Source organism: Salvelinus sp. IW2-2015, linkage group LG33 (assembly GCF_002910315.2).
Source record: "Salvelinus sp. IW2-2015 linkage group LG33, ASM291031v2, whole genome shotgun sequence".
Taxonomy (NCBI): Eukaryota; Metazoa; Chordata; class Actinopteri; order Salmoniformes; family Salmonidae; genus Salvelinus; species Salvelinus sp. IW2-2015.
The window spans coordinates 9,683,177-9,698,113 of NC_036872.1; the positions used below are offsets into that span (position 1 = coordinate 9,683,177).

The 14,937-nt window shown below is 42.2% G+C and overlaps 1 pseudogene; it reads left to right on the forward strand.

The window, feature by feature from the left end:
* Positions 1 to 9,211: 9,211 nt before the first annotated feature.
* On the forward strand, positions 9,212 to 14,746 carry LOC112067914 (toll-like receptor 11; annotated as a pseudogene).
* Positions 14,747 to 14,937: the final 191 nt, after the last annotated feature.

Consider the following 14,937-nt stretch of genomic DNA (forward strand, 5'->3'; position numbering starts at 1 on the left):
TGTTTGTTTATTGTATAAGGTTCAGATCATACTGCTTTGGCATTGCTTTCTTCTGTTTTCTGCCTAGTGGACACAGCCCATGTAGGAGAGAGAAAGAGACAGACACATCCTGCATATTCTGCAGGCACTTGTTGTTTCCACTACCATTACTTTAGTTAAATGTACCATAAAGTTAGTTAATGTTGCGTTCAGTTCTCTCTGGGCTATTGTCTTCCTCCGACTCTTTCAGCTAATCATAGAGGGAAACACAAACCATTAAACAATTTAGCATCACTACTTCAAGTATTCATTCTGGAGTGGCATGTTATGTTAAATATTCTTGTTTGAAATTGATTTGTTTTGTTTACAAATATCCGAGGGCACCCGGCCTCGAGGGGAATTCTAGATAGTGAGGTAGTGCATGTTGATGCTCTATTCTATACGTATCTGTGTGGATTTAAACAGTATGATGGCAATTCCACTGTTCTAGTGCCATTGTTAAATAATGAGAAATAAACAAGCCCAGTTCCCATGCGGGAGATTTTTGGGAGAGGGATGGAAGGGTTCATGGATAAACAAACATACACAGGTACTGTCTGGGTCTGTCCTGTCTGTCTGTCTGTCTGTCTGTCTGTCTGTCTGTCTGTCTGTCTGTCTGTCTGTCTGTCTGTGGCTGCTCTTGCTCATTTCCAGTCAGAGCAGCCTTAAGGCAGTGCTATGTGGGAACGATAGTGTCCTGTTCTCTCTTTACTCTCCCCCCTCCACACTAACCTATTCCGACATATCCACAGCACTGTCTCTATGTGTACGTAAGTGTGTGTGTTCTTAACTCTTGTGTAGTCTTAACATTCTGTATACTCCCCTTGTCCTAAGGGTCAAAAATGACCCGCCTTCACTAAACCCCAAATCTATTTTGCATGAAAGAAACAACCTGTCATTCATCACAAACTTTGTGAATATCTGGGTTTTCCCTCTTAACAATGCAGATAGACTCCATTTAATCAGTGTACACCACTCATTTTTATTACATCACACCTGTCATAATTGTTTTCTTTACTAAAGTAGAGGTTTATTATTATTATTATTATTGCTAAAGGTACTGCATAGGTGTAAACATAATTTTTATTTAGCAAGAGATAGCACTTGTATAGACTAAGAAAGTAGCAGACGTGCAGAAAGTAGTTTTGAATGCATTTTATTGAAGGGAAACAATAACAGTCTTGAACTTTTTTGGCAACATAGTGATATATTCTTATATACTGTACAATGAGAAACTACAAAATACTAGTCTTCTCTCAGTTTTTGTTAACCATTTCCCCCACCCACAAGGTGTATAAATAACAACAATAAATTAGAATAAAATAAGATAATAGATACAAAACAAAAACGTGAAGAACATGAATCAATCAACTGTAATTAGCACATGTAGGACAGTATGCAAGTGTGTGTGCATGAACTTGCAGATGTATTTCTCACATGTGCAGCACATAGTATTTGTTTTACAGTCCTTCTTTGGGGGGCAGAATTGGTATCTCCTCCTCTTGCCTGCCCCTGCTGCAGCCTCAGGTGGATCAGGACAATATTCAGCCCCTTGAACAGCTTTCACAAGCGCTGCAGAGGCTGCTGTGCAGGGGAGGCGCTCCCTTCTTTGAATGTGTGGGGTTACAAGTGCCTTTCCCAGCTGCTCCAGGAATACTCTCCTCTTGTTCCGCTTATCAGGCATCCAGGTAGGGTTGATCTTGTTCCATATCACGAAGGCATTGTATGAGGACACATCAATGATGTTATGGAAGATGACCAGGGGCTAGCGGGCAGTCATCCTCCTGCAGCTGTAAGTTCCAATCACCTTGTCCAGGTTGTTCACGCCTCCTTTGTTGTGTTTGTAGTCCAGGATGATGGCTGGCTTCCTGTCCTCACGATCACTGATCTCAGCTGTTTTGTGCAGTGTGCTCAGGAGGACCACATTCTTGTTCCTCTTTGAGAGATAAGAAACTAGAGTGTTGGTGGGGATGAGGGCAAACTTTGATGAGAAGATATTGTCGCACGTGACATTGTGCACCCTCAGTCCATCTGTCACATCAAGCACAAGCCACATCCACTGGTTCTTCTCCGGGCTTCCACTGGCCGGCTTCCCTGTGTAGACTTGAATCTTCCAAGCGTAGCTGGATTGTGCATCACAGGGCACCCATATCTTGATGCCATACTTTGCTGGCTTGCTGGGCATATACTGCCGAAAAGGACAGCGACCTTTTGACAAAAGAGATTACTATCAGTAATTAGTATCAGTGTCACAAAAAACAATCACATAAATCAATGATATTACAGCGATACATAATCAAATTAACAGTGAAAATCACTTACATTACACGTATGATTTTTTTTTTATCTCTGAATGGAACCAGTTGCTCATCCACTGTTACTTCAGGCCCAGGGTTGTAGAGGTACGGCGGACGCTCCACCCACTTCTCCCAGACCTCTCTTATGGCCGCCAGTTTCTCTCACACGTCTTTCAGGTCTTGACTCACGGTTATCAAATCGTAGCATTCTTGAAAAAATTAGAAAGACTTTCAGTGGCATCGTGGCACAGAAAATCGCCCTTCCACTCTCTGCATCCCAGAGACTACATGTAGCCTCGCCTCACCCGCTAAGATTAGCAGCCCACAAGAAAGTTTAAGTTTTGTCTGAGTTCAATCAGTAGCACACATAATCTCAATTTCTCATTGTGTGTGTGTGTGTGTGTGTGTGTGTATGTGTGTGTGTGTGTGGTGTGTGTGTGTGTGTGTGGTGTGTGTGTGTGTGTGTGTGTGTGTGTGTGTGTGTGTGTGTGTGTGTGTGTGTGTGTGTGTGTGTGTGTGTGTGTGTGTGTGTGTGTGTGTGTGTGTGTGTGTGTGTGTGTGTGTGTGTGTGTGTGTGTGTGTGTGTGTGTGCGCATGAGCATAATGTTTGTGCTTGTGTGTGTGTGCGCTAAACCCAAATCTTAACATTGTGCAAATGCGCGTGAATGTGTCTGTGTTAACTGCAGTGGATGAATGACCTTGATTTCCAGTGTGTCACTGTGACAAGGTGGTGTTCACACATGCACACTAAGACATTATACTCTCTACTCCACATTTTACAAATATTCTGGGTCCTTCTTCTGTCACTTGGCAGGTTGAAAGTCACAACCCTGAATTTGTATTTCTGCCCCTGTTGGGCAGGTGCATCACTCTGTTTGGTTAGAAGCTGAGGGATGGGGCTGGTGGAATATTAGACAGGAATTCAATCCAAGGCACATCATAGTGAAGCACATTGCATTTGACTGTAAATGGTATTTTTGGCTTTAGCCGACACACACAGAATTTTCCGTGAATGCGATCTATGCGAACGTCTAGGAAATTGCCTTTAAAAGGCGAATTGTCAGCTGTCCAGTACTGGTTTATATATCACACATTTCCATGCAGAATCAAACCAAATCACAAATTTTCACTTCTGGTTCAAGGTTCATGGATTTGCAATGGATTTTGATGTACTCACAATTTGCAATGAAATCTCTGTGTTAGAAGCTTTTGAGGCCTACATTGCGACAAGCAAACTTTTTCACAGAAAACCTTGCCTCTAAAAGCAAAGGACAAAGGCCGGGAGAAAGGCTGAGTTAAATGTAATAGTTTGGAAACTGATCAGCAGCAAACTGCTTAAGTGGAAAAATGACGAGAAACTTAGCAAACTGTGTTAATTTGAATACAGCCCTTTAACCCTCTCTCTCCAGATGCTAAAAGTTTCACGGGAAGTTTGCGTAACTCCTGTGGCTTGGGTGGCTTTTTAAGTGTTCTTTATTCATGTGTTATTTGTTTATGCGGATTAATTATTAAAAGTTTACTGCATTTTACAAAGGTTCTAGTTTGTGGGTAATGATTCCCTCCTTTCTCTCCCAATGGGTTGTATTTGTAATTTTCTTGAATATAAAAGTTGCATTATTCATGTGTATCGGCGGGCCGCATCTATTAATGATGCCTTTCTTTATAGGTGCTCACGTCTTTAGCATGTCTTTCTCGCTCTTGCTCCCTGACTCAAAGCAACAAAAAGGGGGTACATAGAACCTCTTCTTTCTATTCCTCTCTCCCTCTTTCTTTCTCTGTTTACTTTTTTTCATACTTAGCGCATTGTGTTATCTCATTAGGGTCAGATGGACATAATCTCTTTTCCACATAACCGACCAGAAAAAAAAGAGGGAGAAGAGAGACAAGTTTGCTGTGGCACTGTGATGTAAATGTCCTTATTTAGTAATTTATAGATGTGGGAATTGAGTGCAACTCTGTAGAGAGTCATCAACTATTGATGTGTCTAATCTTTCGGATCCTGCCAACATGATGATCATGATCTGTTTTTCGAGTGAGGAGGCACCAGCTATCTCCTCCTTCCTCCTCACTGAGACGCCACATAGGCTTATTGTTCATATCAAATCTGTGATTCCACATTTGCAAGGCGCCGTTAGTCTGCTCCAGCTGAAGCTAATAAATGTTTTTCCCCATGTTAGTTAGAGATAAAAAGCCAGCGGTATTATACAGTGCTAACAAGCCACTCTAACACCCAGCACACAACCACACTATTCAGTTAACCAACAAATAGAGGAAGAAAAAGATCATGTGTAAATGCGATTTATATTACAATTGTACCTTTGGAAACTCTTTGAGAAGGGAAAGCAGCACGGCTGCCATCTCGCTCTACAACCAAGGTGCTTGACTTGAGATACAAACTTAAGATAATACTTTGTTTCGATTTTCTGTGTACTTACAGTCCTTCAGTATGCAAGTACAGGTAGGTGGGAGAACTGCTATCACTTTTTGCCATTTTCCTCACCTATATCTCCCTACAAGCACACCCATCTTTGCTTACCTTACCTTACCTATTTGACACATACGTGCCATGTTCCCTTCCATGCATGTGCTCATAAACAACACCTTTGGTGGAACCCATATACTGTACTGCATAGTGTAATAAGCCTATAAAACTTGTGAACACAAAACACACACACAGACACACACACACAGATACATAATTGAATAGAGCCAACACTGCACTACCTCACTATCCTAGAATTCCCCTCGAGGCGGGTGCCCGTGGATGATATGTATACAAAACAAACCAAATTTACGCTTTCAACAAGATATTTAACATATGCCACTCAGAATAAATAATTGAAAAGTGATGCTTAGTGTTGAATGGTTTATGTTTTCCATATTTAAGAGTTGCGGGGTTTGGAGGGAGACAATAGGCCCAGAGAGAGTGAACACAACATTAATGAAACGTAATGGTAACGTAAACTAAACGTAATGGTAGTGGAACACAGTGCCTGCAGAATATGCAGGATGTGTCTGTCTCTTTCTCTCCCCCACATGAGCTTTGTCCACTAGGCAGGAAATGGAAGAAAGCGATCCAAAGCAGTACAATCTGAACTTGTCCTATAAGAGACATTCATTTTGATTTTCCATTGAACACTGTTTTGCTACGGTGTGTCCTAATGAACATGGCCTTATATTTCTTTTTCTGACGTTCTCTCTTATCTCCCTCTGTCAATGATGGGCAGCCATGCTTCCTATACCATGGTCATACACCAACATGAAAAACATACAGAAATAAACCCGAAGGTGTACACACACACACACACACACATGCAGACAAACACACGCATGCACACACATATTTACAACTAGCTCTCACAGTCTCACGTCAGAATTAGATGCTCATCCATGTTTCTCGAACGTCAAATTTAAAAGTTTTTTTTCAAAGTGTTTAAGGTTAAGTTTAGGCATTAACTCCAAATGGTTAAGGTAAGGGTTAAGGTTTGGGATTGGCTTAAAAGAAAAAATATCAAAAACAACTTTCTATCGCTGGATTCGAACATGCGACCTTTGACACCAGAGACAGATGCTCACAGCCATCCACCACTCCTTGTCAAAACCAAAACTTACTTGAGGGTAGCGCTCACTGTTGCCCCTAGTGGCCGATTTCCCCGTCATCTCCCGACTTCCTCAGACATCGATGGACGTCCAATCCTGACTTGTATCTCGGGTGACCTGACTGGAAATGCGTTGACGCAAATGGTACAGACACACACACACACACACACACACACACACACAACCACACCACACACACACACACACACCACACACACACACACACACACACACACACAACACACACACACACACCACACACACACACACACAACACACACACACACACAAAGGTTCTCACAAAGGTAGAGAGGGGTTCTCTCTCTACACACCATCTCTTACTCCTCTTTCCCTTGCTCTTCTCTTCCTCCTTTCACTTATCCTCTCCCTCATCCGTCTTTCTATCTCTCTCCCACATGCTCTTTCTCAATCAAGCTCTCTCTTTCTGTCTTTCCCATTCTTTCCTTCCCTCTCTCTCTGTAGGAAAATAGGAAGTCTATTCATGCTGGTAATTACATGTCTCTCTTTGTTTATGGTGGCATATTATTTTCCCTTAATGGATGGACAATTATTATTAACTACCTCTTTATGGAAATAATAATGGAGAGGACAGCCAGAAATAGCTGGCAGTGTAGCATATCAGTGTCTGTCTCTCTCTCACGCACATTACACAACCACACACAACACATACACACAACAAACAGACACACACCAGCCCAGTGACACCGAAAAACACCATTCTCTCTTACACACACACACCACACACACACACACACACACCACACACACAACAACACACCACACACACACACACACACACACACACACACACACACACACACACACACACACACACACAACACACACACACACACACACACACACCACACCACGCACACACGCACGCACGACAGCGCACGCACACACACACACACACACACATTAACCTCACCATTCAAAAAAAATTGAAAATAGGCCATGGTGATATTCTGATGCAGGGGTTATGCCCATTTTTACAGCATATTTTATTCATCTGTTGTTTGCAAAATGCTGTATAAAATATAGATGGTCTACACTACTCTGACTGCCAGGGCAAGGAGGCAGGAGACAGGAGAGAGCACAGGAGGACGGGTTCCCAGCTACACACAGGATCACATAGTGTATATGGTTGAATGGATGGATGGAAGTATGGATAAAGGGATGAATGGAAGGGCGCATGGGCAGACAGACGGATGCATGGCTGCATGGATAGATGGATAGCAAATTTACCATACTTGATTGGAAACAGCTGGGGTTTTCCCATGGGAGTGAGAAGTAAATGTATCAATTTGCTTTTTTGCTTTGCAGTGCTCTTATCATATTGACTTTACGAGGGTTAACATGTAAATGGCTGTACATCGTTGTTTTCACACAAACTATCCCTCAGTGCAGAAAGATGAATGGGGGAAAGAGATAGAGACAGCGTTACATATCTGGGCATGAAAACGTTTTCAGGTTGCCAAGTTCATTAGCAATCATCTAACAATAACCCATGTAATGAATTTTCTGAAATATGCTCCTGATGGTGCAGCTACATCCACTTTTAAGAAAATGTTTGTTTTTGTCAGAACTGCCTGTTTTCCTCTGTAGAACATCGTAAAGACAAAACGTGTACAGTAGGGATAGAGTAAAGAGAAGAGTAAAGGCTGAAGCGTACAAACAGAGATGGCTTCCTCAGCAACGCAGCGCTCCCACTATTGGAGCACGGCATGATGGAAAGTGACAGCAGCGCCCGGGGCGGCCACGGAGAGGGCGGAGTCTAAGAAAAGAGCCAGGAGGGGTGAGCTGTGCTGCTTCATCAGTGTGTGGATGCGCACTCACACACTGTACACACAGACCCAAACACACACACTGTACACACAGACGCAAACACACACACTGTACAGACAGACCCAAACACACACACTGTACACACAGACGCAAACACACACACTGTACACACAGACGCAAACACACACACTGTACAGCACATACCAAACACCACACACACTGTACACACATACCCAAACACTCACACACTGTACACACATACCCAAACACACACACTGTACACACACACCCAAACACACACACTCACTGTACACACATACCCAACACCACAACTGTACCACATACCAGACCAAACACACACTGTACACACACACCCAAACAAACGTACACACACCCAAACACACTCACACACACGGTACACACACCCAAACACACACACACTGTACACACACACCCAAACACACTCACTGTACACACACACTGTACACACATACACCAAAACACACTGTACACACACACCCAAACACACACACACTGTACCACACACACACACACACACACACACACAACACACAACACACACACACACACACACACACACACACCACACACACAACACACACACACACCACACACACACGCACACGTCACACACACCAAACACACAGACTGTACACACACACTGTCACCATACCCAAACACACTGTACAACAACACCTGTACACACAGACTGTACACCACACACCCAAACACAGCTTACACACATACGCCAAAACACACTCACTGTCAACACACCCAAACACACACACTGTACACACACCCAAACCACTGTACACACACCCAAACACATCACCAAACACGTAACACCACACACCAAACACACACACACTGTATACATACACCCAAACACACAGACTGTACACACACACACTGTACACACATACCCAAACACACTGTACACACACACTGTACACACAGACTGTACACACAACCCCAACACACTGTACACACACACTTAACCCCACCAACACACTGTACACACACCCACACACACACACACACTGTACACCACACACCCAAACACACACACACACACTGTATACACACACCCAAACACACAGACTGTACACACACACTGTACACACATACCCAAACACACTGTACACACACACTGTACACAACACACTGTACACAACTGTAACAACACACCCAACACATTGTACACACAACACTGTACACACTGTACACACTGTACACACACCCAAACACACACACACACACCCAAACCTGTCCACATGCACATATTTCCTCATCCAACCAGAGAGTAGAGTAGGAGGTGCTCTGACAGTAAGCCACAGGGATGGGCCAGAGAAACATATCTGACACAGTGGCAGACAGGGCGACACCCCGGCCAAGGTGAGGTCATCCCAAAGACCACTGGGGGATCGAAGGTCACAGGATACAGGGAAGAATCAGCCACAGGGCACATGGGGGCATCGCCAGGATTCTACAGACACCTCAGGCTCATAGGGGCTAGAGAGTCTAAGCAGACAGCACTCTCATGGAGGGAACAAAGTACTCCTTTCTGTATTTATACACATCACTGGGATTTTATGTTATGTTTATGTTGCACCAGTTGTTGATTTGATCAAATAAATGACCCGGAGGCATGTTACAGGGCAGTTCCGCCACTTTTCGGCCTCATATTATCTCCAGCACCATACCAGTGTCTTCATATGTGAAAACAGCGTGTTTTATTGATCTGTGGGAAAAAATCTGAATAAATGATTCTCTGCGACATCATAGGGTAGAATTCAAAGTAAAGGGTAGGATTTAACACCTACAGCAGGTTTTTAGCCAGAGGGAGGGAGGGTCACCAAGAATTGATGATGTCATAGCCTGCTGGAAAAAACAGCATAGACCAGCATACATTTCAAGCTGGTCCATGCTGGTCTATGCTGGTCCATGCTAGTCTATGCTGGTCAGTGTGGTTGGATGCTGGTCAAGCTGGTCTGATCAGCATGGTCTAACTGGTTCTGCTGACTGACCAGCCTTAGAAGGGTTTTCGAAGTCGACCAGCCATTGTTGTGTTTTCTCTGGTAACCAGCCTTCGATGTGTTTTTGCTGGTGACCAGCCTTCACTGTGAAGGCTGGGTGACACGTAGAACCCTTTAATTAGTCCCTGTAATGGAACATTATTTTGTTCCATTTAGAACCCTCTGGTTCCAGGTAGAACCAATGACAGGTTTTACAGTTATACAGGATACTTCAGATATGCTTATTTTGTTAAAATTGCTTGTAATTGTAATTTGGTAAGTAAGTTACCAGCTACTGAGTTGCAGTAAAAAATACTGTGTTTTTCCAGTTGAATTAAGGTCTTAATGTTGAAAAATGACTTGTTGTTTACCTTACTTTCACTGCACTTTGAAATGTAGCTGTGCTGGGGGGATCATTAGCATATTTGGGGGCATGGTCTAAAATATGTTGTATTTGTGCCAACCGTTAGTGGAAGTGTTGTACCAGTTAAAGTGTTTTTATCATTGAGCACCTAATTTGTCAAACTCCCTGTTCTACAATCTTTGTAAGAGCTTGTGCCAATCAAGAGCTGCACTGGTGACTGTGCATTTTAAAGTAACTTAATGGCAGTTGGTCACTGGGAAGTTCATGTTTAATTTTCAGTAACACTGTCAGCTTGCGAGAAAATTGTTATTGGAGTATTCATAGGAACTTACTGTGGCTCGCTGACTTGATTGTGTGGCAGGAAGGTCAGCTTGCTGCCAACCAAGAGGTTGAGGCCAGGTGAGGCTGGGTTCCAAATGTGTTCGCCATAAAGAATGTTTAATAGTTGTCAACTAATGTTATAAGCTTTTTTTTGTATTTAGAATAGTTCAGTGACTGTACAGTACGCTTCTGGCAGTTATTTGCAAGTAAGTTACTGTGCATTTTACAATAACCTACTGACATCTGGTTGCCAGTTATGTTTTAACCTAACTGACCTAACTGTATTTGACCTAACTGGATTTGACGTGAGTGAGTTACTAGTAGTGATGTTACGTTTGACACCGGAGATCCGAGGCATGCGTCGAAATTGCTAAGCAGCTAACTTCAAAGCAGTGTGCCAATGTGTGTATCACTTGAGCAGAAGTACGTCATCAATGATGTCCGAAGCTTCGATTTATCATGAGCTTTTTCAAAATTCGAGATCCTACTGTTTTTGCTGTGGTTCTGGTGCTTTCTTCAATTCCAAGCTGCTTTCAAACAACAATCTCTACTGGACACCGTACTTACAAATATAGTTAGGATTTTGGACCAAAAAACTTTAACTTGACCAGTAGATTATCAGGTAGAGTAGAGCACTATGGAACATTCAGGGACATGAGAGTACGAGGTCAAATCCCGTTGAAGGCACACTACTTTCAAAATTGTTTTATGTGAAACCACACTTTCTGCACTGTTGTTCAAATAGTTTTTTTGTATTTAGTATAGTATACACTTCTGTCTTAAGCATCCTAAATAATGCCATAGATTGAGTTTTTGAAAAATAGTAAACTTGAAGGCAAAAAAGGGAAGCATGATGCAAACTGATGATATGCTACTTACCACTGCACCACAGAGTTTTGATGAAAGCAGTGGAGAAAAATAAATGTCTCTGATAATCACACGCTGCTATTTATTGCTGACCAGCATTTATCCCTAATGTGCATTGTGAACAGATGAAGCTCAGAGTAATTAACCATTTTGGTTAATTTGGTAAAAGAGCTGAACGCTTCAGAAATCCCCATCACTAGTTACTAACAGTTACTGCTTTTAAGTTACTGTGAATTTTACAATAACTTACTGGTTGCCAATTAGGTAATGCAAAATTCACAGCAACTTCCAGGCAACTAACTTCCATTAAGTAACTGTAACAGCGCAGCTCATTAATGTCACATGCTCTTACAAAGATTGCAGAACTAACTGTGTTAAAAGAGGTGCTCAACCTTGATGAATGACATAACCATCAACCACTTAAACTGGTACAACACGTCCACTGACTGTTGGCACAGATACACATATATTGTATCATGCCCCAAAATATGCTTACGAGCCCCACCGGTACATTGACCCCACCTACATTTCAAAATGCACTAATTATTGAACATTGCATTCAAGATATTAATATTAGAATAATATAATATATATATATATATATATATATATATATATATATATATATATATATATATATACATAATAATATCAGAATAATAGTTGAGAGAATGATTTATTTCAGCTTTTATTTTTTTCATAACATTCCCAGTGGGTCAGAAGTTTACATACACTCAATTAGTATTTGGTAGCATTGCCTTTAAATTGTTTAACTTGGGTCAAACGTTTCGGGTAGCCTTCCACAAGCTTCCCACAATAAGTTGGGTGAATTTTGGCCCATTCCTCCTGACAGAGCTGGTGTAACTGAGTCAGGTTTGTAGGCCTTCGTGCTCGCACATGCTTTTTCAGTTCTGCCCACAAATGTTCTATAGGATTGAGGTCAGGGCTTTGTGATGGCCACTCCAATACCTTGACTTTGTTGTCCTTAAGCCATTTTGCCACAACTTTGGAAGTATGCTTGGGGTCATTGTCTATTTGGAAGACCCATTTGCGACCAAGCTTTAACTTCCTGACTGATGTCTTGAGATGTTGCTTCAAAATATCCACATGATTCCCCCCCCCTCATGATGCCATCTATTTTGTGAAGTGCACCAGTCCCTCCTGCAGCAAAGCACCCCCACAACATGATGCTGCCAACCTCGTGCTTCTCGGTTGGGATAATGTTCTTCGGCTTGCAAGCGTCCCCCTTTTTCCTCCAAACATAACGATGGTCATTATGGCCACACAGTTCTATTTTTGTTTCATCAGACCATAGGACATTTCTCCAAAAAGTACGATCTTTGTCCCCATATGCAGCTGCAAACCGTAGCCTGGCTTTTTTATGGCGGTTTTGGAGCAGTGGCTTCTTCCTTGCTGAGCGGCCTTTCAGGTTATGTCGATATAGGACTCGTTTTACTGTGGATATAGATACTTTTGTACCTGTTTCCTCCAGCATCTTCACAAGGTCCTTTGCTGTTGTTCTGGGATTGATTTGCACTTTTCGCACCAAAGTACGTTCATCTCTAGGAGACAGAACCCGTCTCCTTCCTGAGCAGTATGACGGCTGCATGGTCCCACAGTGTTTATACTTGCGTACTATTGTTTGTACAGACGAACGTGGTAACTTCAGGCATTTGGAAATGGTTCCCAAGGATGAACCAGACTTGTGGAGGTCTACAATTTGTTTTCTGAGGTCTTGGCTGATTTCTTTTGATTTTCCCATGATGTCAAGCAAAGAGGCACTGAGTTTGAAGGTAGACCTTGAAATACATCCACAGGTACACCTCCAATTGACTCGAAATATGTCAATTAGCCTATCAGAAGCTTCTAAAGCCATGACATCATTTTCTGGAATTTTCCAAGCTGTTTAAAGGCACAGTCAACTTAGTGTATGTAAACTTCTGACCCACTGGAATTGTGATACAGTGAATTGTAAGTGAAATAATCTGTCTGTAAACAATTTTTGTAAAAATTACTTGTGTCATGCACAAAGTAGATGACCTAACCGACTTGCCAAAACTATAGTTTGTTAACAAGAAATTTGTGGAGTGGTTGAAAAACGAGTTTTAATGACTCCAACCTAAGTGTATGTAAACTTCCGACTGTAGACAGCATACATTTTTCTAAACTAATCCAATGGAGGCTGGTCACAATGAAGGCTGGTCACCAGCGAAAACACAACGAAGGATAGTCACCAGCCTATGCTGGTCTATGCTGTTTAAAATCTGAGTCGTGTTGAACTTTTTAACAAAATATTATTTTCTACAAAAAGTAGAAATGCACCATTTTAACATATGTAGACACCGGTATTATGCTGGAGATAATGAAAATGGGGTTGAAAGTGGTGGAATTGCCTTTTAATTAAGAAAAAAGACTAACCACTACCTATTATGTAGAAGCTACGAGAAAGTGAGAAAGATATGTTAAGAATAATCTCATCTTTAACCTACAGCTTTTCTCAAAGTATCTAAGAGTTAATAAAAAAATAGACCAAGAAGAGATTGCAGATACGCAAAAGCCATATATAGTAACAAGATCAAGAGGAGATGAACATAGCTACAACTCAGTTAGCAGACACAGCAGTGGAAGAACTCAGGTCTTCATTTCATTGGACATGCAATCCCACCAACGCCTCTTCCAATTGGATAGAGGAGCATTCTGATTATCAATCATCAATTTGTTAATCACCTACACTGGATGAGACAATAACAAACTACATAACGACCAACACATCATTCCAGCAGACCTGTGTCTACTTCACAAGAAAAAGGAGGCTGGTCTCTGTTCAATTTGGACTATTGGTAGTTTGGATCATCGGCTCCTGGGATTGGTTTTAGTAATACATGCGTACTCTATGACAAGACAATCCACTACCGGTTGTCCATTCACAGCAGTTCCTGCCCTCACAGCAACATAACTGCCGTTTGCTGGGATGTACGCGATCTCAAACTCAGACTTTCCATTGTTTCATCAAACTACCAGGCTCTCTGTCTCGAGATCAGGAATGGATCTGTGATGCAGTCTGGAGCGCTCTCTTGATTTTCCACCCTCGAGACCATTCGCATATGAGGCTCTCTGCCCACGATTTTGCCTGGAATCTTCAAAGGGCTGTCCCATGTAAAGAGACTATCTTTTCTGTGTGTCACAGTGTTACAATTCCCCACTTCTATCTACCACATTCAGTGACCTGATTCATCTTGAGGAATTGCCCATTGAGAACTACAGGCTTTCTGTGACGGCACTGGATGCATTGGGAGGGATCCCTCTTCTGAAGAAACATCACAGTCAACATCTGTACACAGGAGCGCTCTGAGTTGCTATGTAGCATAGTCAACATGTCAAAGTCATTGACGATCCTGGACTTTAATTCAGATTGGACAGTCATTTTGTTCTGACACAAACAGAGCTGTTCTTGAGCTTCCATTTTTCTATCGTCTTCAAGATTTCTTTACTTCCCTAAAGTACACTGTTTAGAAAAAGGAGAATTCAAATGCTTTGAAAGCACATCATCTCTTTCTTTGCCTGACAATGATGAGCTACAGACACAACTTCTGCAGACTGGTATCAGCAGACTGCGTCATTTTGG